General features: G+C 36.7%; 1 protein-coding gene across 11 annotated transcripts in view; it reads right to left on the bottom strand.

Moving 5' to 3' along the window:
• DPH6 (diphthamine biosynthesis 6) overlaps positions 1–16335 on the bottom strand; it is a 433974-nt gene that overhangs the window by 202472 nt on the left and 215167 nt on the right. For 9 of the 11 annotated variants that reach the window (XR_008299245.1, XR_008299243.1, XR_008299249.1 and 6 more), the window contains exons 11-12: positions 16183–16254; positions 13310–13486 (exon numbers count right to left, since the gene is read on the bottom strand). The gene's annotated coding sequence lies outside the window, so the exon portion shown is untranslated. Of the gene's footprint in view, positions 1–13305; positions 13487–16182; positions 16255–16335 lie in introns of all 11 variants that reach the window. The other 2 variants (XR_008299248.1, XR_008299244.1) reach the window with 2 other exon arrangements.

The raw sequence follows: 16335 nt of genomic DNA, 5'->3' as shown, positions 1-16335 counted from the left end.
ATAGGAATCAAGAACCAAGGGCTTTTCTGAATTTAAATGTAAATCACACTAATTCTTTCAAATAGTACTATGTAGGTTTTGAGAAACTTAAAATTAAATGTATTATGAAAACACCCTTTCAAATATTAATTTGACCATATAGGTAACCGTATACTTCATCATTCATGCCAATGCATTTTGGGGAGTGAAAGAAGGAGTGGTTGATTATTACAGGTAACCATCAAGACTGCTCAGGCATATTGGGACCTATGGTCACTCATTTTATAGAGCCTGATATCTTTTTTTTTAAATGTTTATTTATTTTTGAGAGAGAGATAGAGCATAAGTGGGGGAGGGGCACAGAGAGAGGGAGACACAAGAATTGGAAGCAGGCTCCAGGCTCCGAGCTGTCAGCACAGAGCCTGATGCAGGGCTCAAACTCATGAACAGTGAGATCATGACCTGAGCTGAAGTCAGACCCTGAACTGACTGAGACACCCAGGTGTCCCTATACAGCCTGTTATATTAAGAATGAAAATCCAGACCAGTATCTTGTCCCACTTAGCTACATCAGGTGGTAAAATATAAGCATAAAATGAAAGTCCGGAATTCTGCATCTATTTAGTATTCTTGTTTTTCTTTTTTTTCATTGGTTGATTTAAACACATAATAACTGAGTAAGTTTTGAAAATTCAATTTGTTTACATACCTGTGTATTAAATTTGTGGTACAAATCCAGGTAATATTCTCATTTCATTACATCAACCCAGATCATATATTAGTACTTTAAAAACTTAAAGGGAATGCTAGAGACATATCATTTACGCATTAAAAGAAAAATGAAACTGATTTCAAAAACCCAAATTATAAAGTAATACAGATTAAAAACACCAGTTCCAACATTCATTTTAGTTAATACATAAAATACATCTATTAATAGGTTTGTTAAATATGTGCATACAAAGAAAACGCTGTTTACATATAGAATAAAACTATCATGCCTAAGCTCAATCACACTGAATACCACCTCTTTAGTAACCAAGGGAAAAGGTTCCCCATAATGTAAATATATACTTGGGGATGTTTATTTTTCTCATTTCAGTTTCATTTTCAAAATATGCTGTATTTTCCATGTAACCCATTTTTCATCTGCCCAATTACTAGCAATCTTTTTTCTACTATCAAAAATGATCATTTGTTTCTTTATTGTCGTAGATAAAACATCCTTTCATTGTTTCAGCTCACAAGCTGCGCAGATCCTACCCACTGTTCTCGCCTCCAGCACTTTACATTATTGGTGCATTATTTCATGCGTGCCCTACTCTTTTATCAATTGCTTTTGAAGTAATGTTAATAGACTAGAAAATTGAGACATTTATGAAGTATAGGCAGTGTTTATGAAAAAATCCATAAAATATGACACAGGCAAGACAAGATAAAAGCAGCATTTTAATAGATTATGGCAAAGAGATCCTGTCAGAGTTGACAACTGACTCCTTCGAGATCACTAATTTTTATGGGATTAATTCTGTGGTATAAAAAATGAAGTTAAATGTCCTAATTAATCTGTAAATAGCACACCCACAATTAAACCTTGTGGCCCCTTCTTGGATTGGGGCTGCAATGATTTTTGAAAAGTAATTATCTCATATTCATAATGAAGAAGGTTTTTCTTCTTTCATTTTTTTTTCTCATGGCATTTCAGTTAAAAATCCACCTGGATTTAAACTGGAATACAGCCTTCTGAAACATAGATCAGCTCAGAGCTTGGTGTGGAGTCACAGCCATTAGACTTGTGAGCCAAATATTTATGAATGGTTTATGTATTAAGAAACTAAAATTTGGAGAAATGGAGTGAGGTGGTGAAGGAAAATCTAGAGTTTCTCCACATTTGAGTAACTCTTCTTTGTTCCACGATTTATAGCACCCAGAAAGGTATAGAATTCCCTTCTCTTATTGCGCCGGTAACATGGTGAAGCCCTGTCTTTTACAGGAGTTAGAAAGTACATCTATATAGAAGGTAGAAAATAAAGCTCTTGTCTGGCTTTTCCTGATGCTGAGGCAGGGTACTCAAGAAATGCTGGTTCCATTCCCCTTCCTGCCTTCCACATTTCATATTTGAGTTTTATAATACTTTCTGTAAATGTATGATGCTAGTTGTATGTAGTCAGATGGAAATAATATAATTTATTAAATATGAAATATTTTAGAATATTTTTGTAAGACTTAATGTTAATAATACATACTGGCCTTTATGACTCACATTCATTATTTCATTTCATCCAGACAATAGTAATCCAAGGTAAGGATTACTGTTAACACCTTGTTAAAAACAAGGGAAATGAGGCTCAGAGATGTTTAAGGAATTATCCTAATCATATCTACATGACAGGTGACAGATTCTTGAACCTAGCTCTCCTGAGTTAACGTCCTATGTTTTTTCCACTGTAAGTAAACTATGAGGTTATGTCTTTACAATCAGAAATACCCTGTTAAAACAGTAAAATATTCTGTTTTGGTGAAGAAAAAAATTATTCAAATTAGTGAGTTCTCAAATTAAAAAAGGTTCAATGACTACTTAGTTTTCATTTGGATATTCTGCGTTTTGGAGGAATAAGGATATAGTTGGTTTTTTGTTTGTTTGTTTTTTAATTTTTTTTCAACGTTTTTTATTTATTTTTGGGACAGAGAGAGGCAGAACGTGAACGGGGGAGGGGCAGAGAGAGAGGGAGACACAGAATCGGAAACAGGCTCCAGGCTCCGAGCCATCAGCCCAGAGCCTGACGCGGGGCTCGAACTCACGGACCACGAGATCGTGACCTGGCTGAAGTCGGACGCTTAACCGACTGCGCCACCCAGGCGCCCCTGTTTGTTTTGTTTTTAAGAAGGACAGTTATGTTCTTCCTTGAGTCCCAGGAGAAAGTAAGTTTGTGAAACTTAATCTGATTTATCTACTTTATTTATAGCCTATGGCCCTAGCAATAGGTCAACTGTGGTTATAATCTGGAAGATAATATTGTAGCAAAATCATGTACTACTACCATATTTGAGAGAAAGATCTTTTAAGTCGTCATTGCTTGGCAAAGTAGTACCAATATTAAGAAAACAGATACTGATGTTCTCAAGATACCACAATGTGGTTTTCTGACCGTTCATAGTCTTACTATAAACGGTTTAAATATTTTGGGGGATCAGATGCTTGGTTAACATGGTTAAATGACTTATTTATTTGATGCTTAACTGATGGAATGTATTTTGCACTGGAGGAATCTTACAGGCTGGCCAAAACCTCTCACATTTCACATGGAGAAATAGAGAATCAAGAGACATTGATTGCTCAAGATCATATACAAATTAACTTGCAGACTCCTGACTAGAACCCATGACTTCTGATTCCAAGTCCAAAGTTCTCTTCCAATAAATTACCTTATCTGATTATATCAGACTATTATTCAGTCAAAACCTTGGGTACACACAATCCAAGAGTTTAGCACATCCTCTGATGGAACATTCTTCAACAGGTAAAACATTTAAGAACAGATAGGCCCAGTATTATAAACATGTTCGCAAAGAGAAGTCCTAAGCTGACAGAAAGAGAAAATAATAAATGGCACCTTTTTCATCTCTAAACTCTCTAATACCAAGAAAACACCTTAAAGCCCTTGCCTTGGGTAAAAAATATTTGAAATGCCAAGTCCAGTTATCAATTCATCTCTATGTGTGTCGGGAAGGATTACTACAGTTAAGTATATTCTAAGCCTGTTTATACCCAGCATAACTCCTAAAGTTCCAATAAGAGTGCCTATTTTTATTTTTATTTTTGAAGTGACACTAACTTGAGAAGAAAGAAAAAGAACAAGCAAGTTTACACCATTCTTCAAAGTTCATTGCCATGAAGCTATTTTGATGGTTTAAAAAAAGAGGAAGCAGGCTGCAGCTCAATTAGATGGTCTCACTCTCACATTCTCTGCATACAAATAGCAAAGGAACTTGATGTAACAGAGTTTGCTAATCAAATCTGAAATTCTGTTTATTTATACAGTTACTGCGTCCTAGAGCTGAAAATAGAGACAACTAGTTATAGAGGAACACTTTTAATATTACTGTTTCCACATCTTCATGTAAGAGTAGATGAGGAAGTTTCCTTGTATGGCATGGCATGCAACAAGGCCAGCCTGTGTACTCGGGAATGCTTCGGAGATGTGAGTAAAGGTTTTTACTGAGCATTTAATAATACTCGTTGAATAAATAAACTTGGGTGCCTCTGAGTCAGGGAGTACGCTGTTGATTCTACTATGTACAGTGAGTGCTACGCAGTGACTCTTTCTAGGGTATGTAATAATTATCAGTGACATTCCTTACACTTACAAAGGGCTCAGTAGTATTGAATGGAAAACAATGACCACAGTCTTAAAGAATGTAGAACTAGTTTTCGTGACTTTGGATTGCGGACACACTCAGAAACAACAAAATTAACACTTTCCAAACCACGTTTGTGTTCAGTTCCTGATTACTCCCATGATTCAAACCACTTAGGCTTTAAGTTTTAGATTACTCCCTTTTACATTCAATTACCACATCAGAAGGTTTATAAATGAGTTGAGATCTACCATCTCTCTACTTGCCACAAAGCCACCTGTGTTAGAGTTTGAGGAATTTTGACACGGGCATAGAGAAAATTAGACTCTTGGCTATTGTGCTTAGACATGTTGAAAAAACCCATTAAAGCCCTCACTCACGTCAACAGAATCCTACATATATTCCTACGAAAGATCAGTTACATTTTATTTTTCAAGAATACACAAAATAAAATAACATTAAAATGGAAATAGAAAATTAGCATGATGGAAAAGAAACACATTAGTCAGACCTCAAGGGTCAACATGGTAAATCAAGTTTCATCATTTTTTTTTAATGGTTATTCTGTTATTCTTGTGTTAGGTAATGGTATTTTTGGAACAGTAAGCCCTCAACATCTGTGCACTTTGGATCACCTTAAGCCAGCTGGTTCCTCTCAAAAGTGCTCATCTTTTGTTCTTACTATGTCCTGACCTGGGCCTCTAGCCTTAAGACAGCTCTGTGCTTTCTGCAGCCAGGATATCCTCTTCAAGACTGTCAGGCAATTTCAAATGATTGATGTGCTAGTCTGGTGCTCTGGTATTTTTCCCTCAGTAAGTCTCCAGTAAATCTACAGCTCATTCTGTAAGAATGCTAATTAGATCTAGTCTTACTTAACTTCATGCACATTTTTCTTCTTTTCCCGTGTCTTTGGAGGTGAGCTCGAAGTTTACAACACAGTGTGTTTCTAAGATAGTTTTTTTTTTCCCCACCAAGGGAAGCAATTCAAGCAGTAAACTCGGTTGACGCTCTTCTCTCTAGAGCTGTGCATCCATTCTGCCCACCTTGAAACATGATTTCTAGGCCCACTCTGACAGTTAGTAATCATTTACCCACTGGCCTTTGAATCCCTTTCTCCTACTACTCTGTACTCTGCTAAGTCTTATTTGGATGCTGCTCTACTCCTTCGACCGGAGGCGACCAGCAGAGGAGACCCTGCGCTCTCATCTCAGAAGAGAACTTTAGCTTCTGCTGCAGAGGGTCACAGATGGGACTCTCACCTTACGTGGGCCATGCCCCTAACTGAGACAGCCTTCTCTCAGTCAAAGCCCACGCAAGGCACAATACAAATGGAAGATTAGAAAAACATATCAAATTAAAATTTACTTGTATGCAAGACAGTATTCCTATTTTTAGAAAAAAAATACACTGAACGATGTAAAAGGCCATGTAACTGACGTTTAAAAGGCTCAGAAAAATGCATGTATGCACATAAAAATACACACACATATAAATACGCACATAATAAATATATGTTTTCTATACACACATATACATATGCAGAGAGAGGGAGAAAGAGCAGGTGAGCACACGCATCTGATAAAGGAAATGGGGCAAAGTGTCCACAACAGGTGAATCTGGGCAGAAGATATATGAGTATTCTATGTATATGCCCTGTATTCTTATATTTGTCATTTTCTCTAAGTTTGAAATAATTGCAAAATGAAGCCATAAAGAAACAAAAATTGTGCTTTAGAATCCCAATAGCTTCTACCATACAAGATATCGTCAGCTATGGTGAGGGGGCAGGGAAAGCATGAAGAAGATAAGACAATTGGTGCAGTAGAGAGAAATCTCTCAGTTTAAGTGTGTGGTAGTCAGAGAGAGAAGGCAAATACTTGGATAATCCATAATTGGAAAGGTAATTCCTGTAGAGAGGAGAATATATACATATGCCCAGAGGAGATTGCTTTCTTTCTTTATTTTTTTTATAGTTGGAGTTGAAAGATTTGGATTTTATGAAGACATAAAAAACGACTTTGTGTAGTAATGTCTATGTTATTTGTACTTCTCTACACTAAATGTAATAAATGTAACTTGAATATAACAATACGAGGATCAACACTGTGGACAGAGTTAATATGTACTTATCTGAAACTTAGCAGATAAAGAGATACTGCCAAAATAAACAACCGAAAGTGAGAACGGACATTCGAAGTACATTATTGTGTTACTGGAACATCTGGTACTAACACTGTCAAGTTTACATATGTTCTCAAATACTTATTTATGTAACAATCAAATGCTAAGCATTCCAGCTGCACTTGTAAACTTTTTATGAACTGAGTCATATGCACAAGCTCAGCTAAATATACTTGACAGAGGGAGGAGCGTGAGGAAACTATTAACTCTCAGAAGTGAAGTTTGATTGCAGTGGGGCCTCTGGCAATGTTACGGACCAGTGTTTGGTAGAGCTGAGCTGCTTGGCTTGTGTGAGATTGATTTCATTCTGGTGGGTAGAATCACAAATATCTAGTCAATGGTCAAAATCATGATGTGACAGCTAATTGTTTTTTTAGATACAATTTTCTCAGGAAAGAAAACTGTATACAGATTTAAAAAAAGAGAGTGGAGGACATGATGATGTAAGGTCATTAAGAAAAGGGTATTGGATTCTAAAAGTAAAAAAATATTTTCCTCAACACATTCTAGATTCAGACAGGTGGTCTGACTGTAGCAATGCATAAATTAGAAAAGATAGCGTAAAAAGATAAGGCACTTTTGCATGATGATCGTCTAATATTGCTCCCAATGAAAATTAGTTTTGTGATACTTGCCTCTTTAGAGACAGAATACACAGTAACTACCTTAAACCCTTCTGAAAGAGTAAAAACGCAAGAAGAATGGAAACAAATATTTCTATGCCCTGTTTCCTTTTCTACAAACAAAAGGAAGAAGATGGACATGGCTTTTCCCAAAGTTTGCCTAATCACTGCTTTGATCCAATTTCGAGAGTATGCAATACCACACAAATTCACCGAGTTCTTTATTTTATGAACAGCAGACCTTAATCAAAGTGATTTCTGTCAGGTTGAGGTTAAAAGGACATATTTGGAGGGTGGGGGTAAGAATCGCTTCCACCCCCAATCTCCTGGCAGGATTCTGAAAGTTCCTTTAGAATTCACCAGATGTTTCAGAATGATTCCTTGATCTGGAGGTGTGAAGATCTGTAATCTATGTGACCCTCCTGCCGATACTTGACTTATGCCAAAACTTGAAATCACAGATCCTGGGCCAGGAAAAATACTGTTTCCCCTTCACCTTGTGTAGCTCTAGGAAACCTAGATTCATGTTTAACCTCCTGGGGGAACTCTTAAAAATCTGAAACCCATGCTCCATCCCAGACCAGTGAAATCAGAGTGAAATGTAGGTATCAGCCGTACTTGATTGTGCACCCAAGGTTGAGGATAAGGTTGGGCATTTTTTCAGGATCATGGGATTCGTTTTATAAAAAGGGCATCGTTTTTGCAAAATAATTTGGAAGCGGTAGGCGTTCCCCATGCTCTGTCTTTTAATTAGGTCTGGAAATGTGGGAGTTACAAACACAATAGCTCTGACTCTTCAAACTCCATCTCTTCTCACATCTTGAGAACACCTTAAGGGCTGCTAAGGGACCATCTGAGGATAGGTCGTCTAGCTTTCCAAGTCCTACAGCTTCCCTCATTTTAGCTGAAGAAGGGCTGAGCAAGAACAATGTTTTGTTTTGTTTTGTTTTTCATTTTTGACAAGTTATGAAAAAAGTTGCAAATTCTGCCTACACAACTATATTGTACAGTCATGAATGTGAAGGAGAGGGTGGGATTTAAGCAGGAGCTTAAATTATGAGCAGGACAGAACATACTAACCTTTTAAAAATACCTTTTAGGGCTTTTTGAAACAATGAAGAATATAAACATATACATATAAATTTCTTGCGAAGAAGAATAACCTGGAATTGAGCTTGAAGAAGAATGACTATAAATCCTGCTCTGCCTGGACAGTCCCAGTTTATACCTATTGTCTCTGTGTATTACTAACAGTACCTTCTTTGATTCAGAGTGTCCTGTTTGGATTGTGAATTACACTATGAGGGATTAGAGAGTTCAGATTGAACAGAGAACTCAGTTTAAAAAGTAGAGACAATGGGGCACCTTGGTGGCTCCGTTGGTTCAGCAGCCGACTGGCTCATGATCTCATGGTTTGTGAGTTTGAGCCTGCTTGGGATTCTCTCTCCCTCTCTCTCTGTCTCTCCCCTACTTGTGCTTTCTCTCTCTCAAAATAAGTAAATAAGCTTTAAAAAAAGAGTAGAGACAAGATACATGAATTATACATAGCAAATGCTCAATAAGTATCATTTGCTGTAAGACTATTGTCATTATTATTAATTCACAAGCAACATGTTTTACAGGCAGTCTACAAGTATTAAAAGGAAACAAAACACATACTGCCAGATTTCAACCACATCTCTACAATTGAAAATTGGTTTCCTCTGCATTCCCACAAGTGGTAATACAGTGTCATCTTTGAAAATAGAGGGCGGTTTTCTTACTCCTTTTTCTATAAAAAAATGTAATTCAAGGTAATTAAAAAGGATTTTGTCTTCGAAATGTCAGAGGGTGTGTAAGATGTAATGTAAAGATAGTTTTTAATCATTACTAAATAGATGGCCTTCCTTCTATTATTATCTAAGCTTAGCGATTTATGTTCGATGATCTGGGACAAGAAAGCAGAAAAGAAATTAATTAAAAATGAAAAAGACAGGAATGGCATTTAGATCTGCTTTAAGTACTATCTAAAATGTCTCTTGTTTTGACTTACTCCAGAAGGAAAACTTAAAACAATGAGTAAATGAGTATAAGTTACAAAGAGGCATATTTTAGCTCAACATAAGGATTTTTAAAATAGAGTTGTCCAACAGAATGGATTGTTTCAGGAAATGATGAGCTCCTTTGCTGAAGATATCCAAACTGAGACCGGATGAGCATATGCCAAGGATGCTGCAGGAAACATTTCTGCACTGTGTGGGAGGTTAGCCAACAGAAGATGATGCCTTAGGTTCCTTCCAATGCTAAATTGTATAAGTCCTATGACTATCGCAAACATGAATAACTACCTTAATGATACAAATCCCAAGGCCTGGTTAAGAAATTGAAAAAAAAAAAAAAAGAAAAGAAAACCAACCAAACAACGAACTTTACTCGGGTTCTAGGGAAAACAAAGCATGTGAGGAAGCTTTTTTTTTGAATGTGAAGATAAGAGAAGTTGCTACATTCTAAAAGTATACGCTTTATGATAAATGCAGTTATTTTATAAAATTTAAGGCAACCAATAAAGCATGCATTTTCAAAAGATAAATGAACTGAAGAATAAAGAACCATTTGCTGAATTACCAAATTATCCAAAATAGGATAAGAAGCTAGGCAGAAAGCCACTGAAGGAAGGTTTTCCACAGTCTCACAGTCCCATGGAAAAAAAAAATAGAGTTCAGAAACTTATAAGGGGGAGAAATCCTGATTAAAAACCCTAGGATTGCAATTAGAAACCCAGGTATCCACAATAGCAAAGCAGAGACGAAAAAGTGGTAGATTGAGCAATTACCAAATCTGCAGTTAAATCTCAGGATCAGAATAAGGTAATCTGCCAACATTGTATTGCTCAACCAGATCCACAGAGAAAGTTGACATTATCCAGAGTCACTACAGTTTAGCAAACATAGTTTTTGATATTAATAAAACACACACACACACACACACACACACACACACACACACACACACACACACCAAAACAGGACAGGAGATAAAAACCAAATCAGTAGATGAGCGGTTTATTGGAATTATCAGGTTGGAAACAAAGAACTATGATTAATAGTTTTAAAAAATAAACGACATGAAAAATTTATAGATTCTAGAGAGGTAGAACTTATTTAGAAAATCAAATAGAATTTCTAGGACCAATAATAAGTGGAAATAAGAACAAGATTGGTGGGTTAAATACAATGTTGGAAACTGAAAGGGGTAAGTGATCTGGAAGAAACACCAGAGAGTATTTGGGTTGAAATCTGGGTAATAAAAGGAATGAAAATACTAAAAATTTTAGCTATAATATATAAATGAAAAAAAGTATACTTCATGTTCAGACTGTGGAGGAGAAAAATAATAGGACAGGAAACAACTGAATAAATAATGGCAAAGGATTTCCAAAGTGAAAAGCATCAAGGCAAAGAAAGACACATAATAGCAATACTGCTAAAAACGATAAAGGAAAAAAAAGTTGAAAATAGCCAAAGGGGAAAAATATACCTTACTTTCAAAGGTACAGAAATAAGAATAATAGTTGACTTATCAATGGAAATAATGAAAGGCAGATAATGGAATGACATTTTCAAGCTGCTGAAAGACAATTGTCATCCTGGATTTTATACCCACCAAAAATGTTCTCCAAAGTGACAGTGAAAGTGAAATAGACAATAGCAGACAAACAAAAAGAAATGAAATATCCTCAATGAAATGCATACAAAAGTTAGTTCTGCTGGCAAAAGGAAAATGATTCCATTAAGATACAAAACAGATGAACATAAGGGAAGAGAAGCAAAAATAATGTAAAAACGGGGAGGGGGACAAAACATAAGAGACTCTTAACTACAGAGAACAAACTAAGGGTGCTAGAGGGGTGTTGGGTGGGTGGATGGGCATTAAGAAGGGCATTAAGGAGGGCACTGGTTGGGATGAGCACTGGGTGTTATACTCCAGTATATTCATCTGTATATTCCAGATGAATCACTGGAATCTACTCCTGAAATCACTATTGGACTATATGCTAACTTGGATGTAAATTAAAAATAAATAAATAAATTAATTAATTAGCTAATTAATTAATTAATGTTAAAAAACAAAATAGGAAAATGATTCCAAATGGAAGCATAGAAATTCAACAGGAATAATAAAAATGTGGGTAAATATAAATGAATACTGATGGTACATAGCAGCAATTACAACACTTTCTGGGGGAATAAAATAGATGCATTAGTACAATGATTGATGACAATAACACAAAGGATGGTGATATGTAGTATTCTAAAGTCCTAGCATTGTTCAGGAAGTTTTAAATGTATGGAATTATATTACGTTGTAATAAGATCAGACTGTATGGTGTATTCTTCAGGATAGGCACTAACCATAATAAAAGAATGTGTAATTAACAAACCAACAGGGGCACCTGGGTGACCCAGTCAGTGTTCAACTTTGGCTCAGGTCATGGATCTCACAGCTTGTGAGTTCGAGCCCCACGTCAGGCTCTGTGCTGACAGCTCGGAGTGTGAAGCCTGCTTTAGATTCTGTGTCTCCCTCTCTCTCTCTGCCCCTCCGCTGCTTGCGCCCTGTCTCTCTTTCTCAAAAATAAATAAACATTAAAAAAATTAAAAAAAACGAAGAGTGGGGTATAATAATGAAGGAAATCTGTTTAACCTTAAATAATGTAAAGAAGGAAAAAAAGGAACATGAAACAAGTGAAGAGAAGAAAACAGTTATAAACACAAATACATGAGTAATGACATTAAAAGTAGTTGCTTTGGTTAAAAAATATTTCACACTAGATTAAAAAATACTGTAAGAGGAGTGCCTGGGTGGCTCAGTCGGTTAAGTGTCAGACTCTTGATTTCAGCTCAGGTCATGATCTCACGGTTGGTGGGATCAAGCCCTGTGTTGAGCCATGCACTGGGGTCTATGCTGACAGTGCAGAGCCTGCTTGGGACTCTTACTCCCTCTCTCTCTCTCAAATTAAATAAATTAACTTTAAAAAATACAATCAGATGCTATTTATAATTGATATTCTTTAAATATAAGGATAGAGAGAGGATCCTGGGTGGTTCAGTCGGTTAAGCGCCTGACTCTTGGTTTTGGCTCAGGTCATGATCTCGCAGCTTTGTGGGTTTGAGCCCCACATCGGGCTCTGTGCTGGCCTGCTTGGGATTCTCTCTCTCTCCCTCTCTCTCTGCTCCTCCCCCACTCATGCCTTCTCTCTTTCTCTCTTAAAATAAATAAACTTAAAAAAATAAATATAAGTATAGAGAAAGGTTGGAAGTAAAAGGATACAAAAATATATAGCATTGTAACTCTAACCAGAAAATCTGCTGCAGTTATTCTACTTTTAAAATGGATGATAAATGATAATCCATCAGAAAGAAAACAATTCTAAATTTGCTTTCACATACCTCCAAATATCTAAAGCAAAATGGACAAAACTTAAAGGAGAAGACAAATCCTTACAACCAGTTCCATCAATTATTGGTAAAGAAAGGAAAGGAAAAATATCAGCAAAGATATAGACGATCTAAAGAATACTTTCAACAAACCTCCTGTAAGTGGCATATATACAGCACTGCGCCCAACAGTAATAGAATGCACATTCTACATAAATGAATATGGATCATTTTCCAAAGTTGGTCATGTGGGCCATAAAGCAAGCCACAACCAATTGCAAGAGACTAAAATCATCTAGAGTACATTCTTTGACCACTACTTACTTAATTAAGCTGGAAATCAACAACTAAAAAATAACAAATATCTTTGTTTCCTATCCTAAACGAACACTACAACAAATAAGAGCAACCAGAAGTTTTCCATTGCAGAAACTGATCCAGAAATTATTTTCAAACATTTAAAACCATGCTGTAAAATAAATTTGCATTGATTTTCAGCTAATTACCAAAAATCTGCAGAGCATTTGTTTTGATTAACTTTGTATAGATGAAATAATACATAAAATTGCTTAATTGTTTTTGCCAATAAATGAGGTTCCCCTCTTAAAGATGTCACTCTACATACCTGGGATCACTAATATGATAAAGATTATACTTGAATTGAAAACTTTGTTATTAAAAAAGGGCCAACCTGTCAACTTCACATATTTAGTCAATTGCCACAAAAATAAAATTTTAAGCACATCTACTCACCTTGATAGACTGACTATATGGTCCAATGCCAGCAGGTGCTCAATGAGAAATACTCTGAACATGGAGGATTTCTTTGGGACGCGAGGGAGACCATCACCAATCTTCACGTCACTCTGGTGGGCAAGGCAATCTACTGAGAAACGTATTCCTTCCAGCAACGTAGTTTCTACACGTACTCTGAAAAGTAAGCCAAATTGAAAGGAATGAGGTAAAATTTAAAAAAATCAACACCCCAAACCATGGTAATCAATGTGGAAAGATCGTTTATTGTTGTGGGTTAAGTTATCGGATGGAACCTAAACATTTATTTTTTGTTCCTTTCCTAATTCTAGTGAAGCAACGGTAATACTATAAATCTAAAAATACATCTTTAGCAATGCTGCAAAGTTAGAGGGGTGCTAACAGCATACCAGAAGAGGAAGGAATTTCTGGAAGGTATGAAGCAAGACTATGAAAGAAAAACTGGGGAAAAATTGCAACAAAGTAGAGAATTTGTAAACTCAAAACAAAACAAAAACAAAAAAGGATATTACATTCAACAATTATAACTTTCACCTCTTTGCTAGTTCACATGGGGTGATGTAAAAGTTAGTCTATTTAACCTCCAGTTCACTAAACTGATCTTCAGCCTGTTCTATTATTCAGCCTGAGTGATTTTTTTAATGTTTATTTTAATTTTTGAGAGAGAGAGAGAGAGAGAGAGAGGGAGGGAGGGGCAGAGAGAGAGGGAGACACAGAATCGGAAGCAGGCTTCAGGCTCGGGGCTGTCAGCACACAGCCCGACATGGGGCTAGAACACAAGAACAGCGAGATAATGACCTGAGCCAAAGTCAGATGCTTAACTGACTGAGCCACCCAGGAGCTCCTGGCCTGAATGATTTTTAAGAAATCACTAATAATTTCATTTTCATAGCAGCTTTTTATTTTTTTCAATTTTTCAAGTTTATTTCTTTTGAGAGAGAGAGAGAGAAGGGAAAAAGAGAAGCCTAAGCAGACTCCACACTCAGCATGGAGTCCACTGTAGGGCTCACTCTCACGACTGTGACATCATGACCTGAGTCAAAATCAAGAGTTGAATGCTTAACCGACTGAGCCACCCAGGCATCCCCATAGCAGCTTTTCAAAAAAGCTATTATCTACCTCGGGTGCCTGGGTGGCTCAGTTAAGCATCAGACTTCAGTTCATCTCATGGTTCGTAAACTTGAGTCCCTCTCAGGGGAGCACGAGCCCTGCTTTGGGTGAGCCCTGCTTCTCTATCTCTCTCTCTCTCCCTCCCTTTCTCTCTCTTCCTCTCTGTCCCTAGTGGGATTCTCTCTCTCTCCCTCTCGCTCTGCCCCTCACTCACTTGCACCCTCTCTCTCAAAAAAAAAAAAGAATATAAAAAATTAAAAAAATATTATCTACCTCCATGTCACTAAAGATACTAAATAGAAGAATTTTGAAGTTTTCTTTATTTATCAAATTAACTTTGTTTCCACAAAAGTTCCATTGTTTTATTTGTTGAGTTCCTTGCCTCTTTGTGCTTGTGTTGGTTATTCTTGAATTTTGGTTCTTGGTTATCTACTCATATTTATATGCAAGGATCTTGATTACTGAATATTGTTACCTGGAGTGTATTTCAAGTGACAATGTTCACCTGAACATTGTTCTGACAGAAAAGATGATTCCCTGGTGTTGGCCACACTTACAGGCTGGCTTGTGTATATACCATACCTTTTTGGTGGACACATTCCCTTGTTTGGGGGACCCCACTAATCAGAAGAGACCCTATCCCATTAAAATCTCCTTTGGACTCTCTCATATCATATTTAGTTTTCCCAGTTTGTGGCTTTATCCTGTACTTAGTAGAATCAGCTACTTTGAAAGCAGAGTGCTGGTATAGTTGTTCTAACACCTTGTAATTAATTGGCCAACCAGACATAGCCTATTCCTCTCAGTTCCTTGGAGCTGCTAATCATGGGCTTATTCCTTTTGTTTTGGGAGATCTTTTCCATTTCTATGGAGCTTTGTTGGGATATGCCATCAGTCTTATCCTATTTGCTTTGTATCTTCCAGAAATTTGTACTTCTGATAGACCCCTTCCCTGCTTTCTGTAGTTGCTATGGATGTATTATTGTTTTATATTTCTTGTGTCAGTTCAATAGAATTCTGGTAGGGAGGAAAGACAAAAGCTGTCAAAATGTTCAGTCAGTTCTCTTGAACCAGTATATAAATTTCTGTCAACTCACTCGAACTGAATGAGCAATTAAACAAATGTAATCTGATAACACTTTCTAGTTTACTGAAATGGGAGCCATCCATCTTAATTCCAACTCTCCATTAACGTTTTAGTAAATTCACTTAGACTCTGCTTTTCTAACCTTTCTTCAATATTAAGAAGTACACTGTCCCACTCCCCAACTCTTTCTCTCTTTTGTATCTCTAATCTTTCTCCTGTGGGTCCTTCTTTTCTTCTACAACTGATGATAAATCTTCCCTATCCCCCAAATAGCTCCTCAATTCAACCTCTCTCCTATCCTTCACAGCCCTTTCATTAACTCTAAGCCCTATAGCGATGAACACTGCCAAATACTCACTCTTGAGGAAGTTTTCCTTGGAGTTCCATGATCCTATCTCTTTAGCAACCTCTTAGTTTGAAGTTAGTGGGCTAATGGGGAGTGGAAAGAGCATAATGCCAAAGATAGAGAAGAATCATGAAAACTCATCAGGAATGGGGAAAGGATGGAAAACAATGCTGGAGCCTTCGTAAGTCAAAACCTATGTTCTTTCTTTTCTTAGTCTTCATCTGCAGCAATGAACACCACTGAACCCTCTCTCTGAATGTAACTTCCCTAGAATTCCATGGTATTATTTGAACTGGGTCTTCTTCTCACCTTTTTGACAATTCCTTCTTACTCTGAAGGTAGTCATACAATGCAGGAGGTTTCTACAATATGGAGTATAACCTGTAGGAGAGTCAAAGATTAAAAAAAATTCCTTGAAATTCATCAGAATGTGGAAGGAAAATATAGAAAATAGGACAAACA

Source organism: Acinonyx jubatus, chromosome B3 (assembly GCF_027475565.1).
Source record: "Acinonyx jubatus isolate Ajub_Pintada_27869175 chromosome B3, VMU_Ajub_asm_v1.0, whole genome shotgun sequence".
NCBI classification, from domain to species: Eukaryota; Metazoa; Chordata; class Mammalia; order Carnivora; family Felidae; genus Acinonyx; species Acinonyx jubatus.
This window is presented reverse-complemented; position numbering and strand designations above follow the sequence as displayed.